This window comes from Aethalodelphis obliquidens, unplaced genomic scaffold (assembly GCF_003676395.1).
Source record: "Aethalodelphis obliquidens isolate GAN/ISIS:26980383/991018 unplaced genomic scaffold, ASM367639v1 scaffold73, whole genome shotgun sequence".
Classification (NCBI taxonomy): Eukaryota; Metazoa; Chordata; class Mammalia; order Artiodactyla; family Delphinidae; genus Aethalodelphis; species Aethalodelphis obliquidens.
The window spans coordinates 3,499,897-3,500,541 of record NW_020838017.1 but is presented as its reverse complement, the minus strand read 5'-3'; positions in this window follow the sequence as shown (position 1 = coordinate 3,500,541).

The window sequence follows — 645 nt, the reverse complement described above, 5'->3', positions numbered from 1 at the left end:
AGCTAGGCTTTAAAATGTTGTTTGGGAAGCTCTGCTTTGATGGAAATTATGTTGAGAAGCCTAGGTTTGTCTCTTGCTCTCACAGAGACACATCTGCTCCACTCATATCATGCTCCTAAATTCTCTAAGGATTTTCCTTTTGCTCCAGTGATCTTCCCTGGCAATCAGAGTGAGAGCCAAAGTCTTCCCAATGGCCAGTGAGGGTCTGTATGTTCTGACTCTTCTTCCATTCTTTATGGGGGCCTGGGAAAATCTGTGCACATACAGAGTTCTTTCATGGAGTTTATGTGAGTTTCTCCTCCCTTATCTTTGGGGGCACTTGTTTCCTAGAGACACCTACACATTCCACTTCAACACTGGGAATGTGAGATAGACTGACTGTCCCCCATTCCAGTCTACATAGAGCATGCTTCCCCATGAACCAGGCCCTGTACTAGGTCCTCAGAAATGAACCTGGGAGCCTCACAGTGTTTACTCTGGCCTCACGATAGAATAACCTGGGCCACTTCATTAAGATATCATTGATCCTGGGCCCTGCCAAAGACTAACTGACAGAATCTATCGAGGTGGGACACAGGGGATGGTAGTTCTGAAAAACACACAAATGATCCCAATGGGGAGTCAAGGCTGAAAATGACTTTGGTG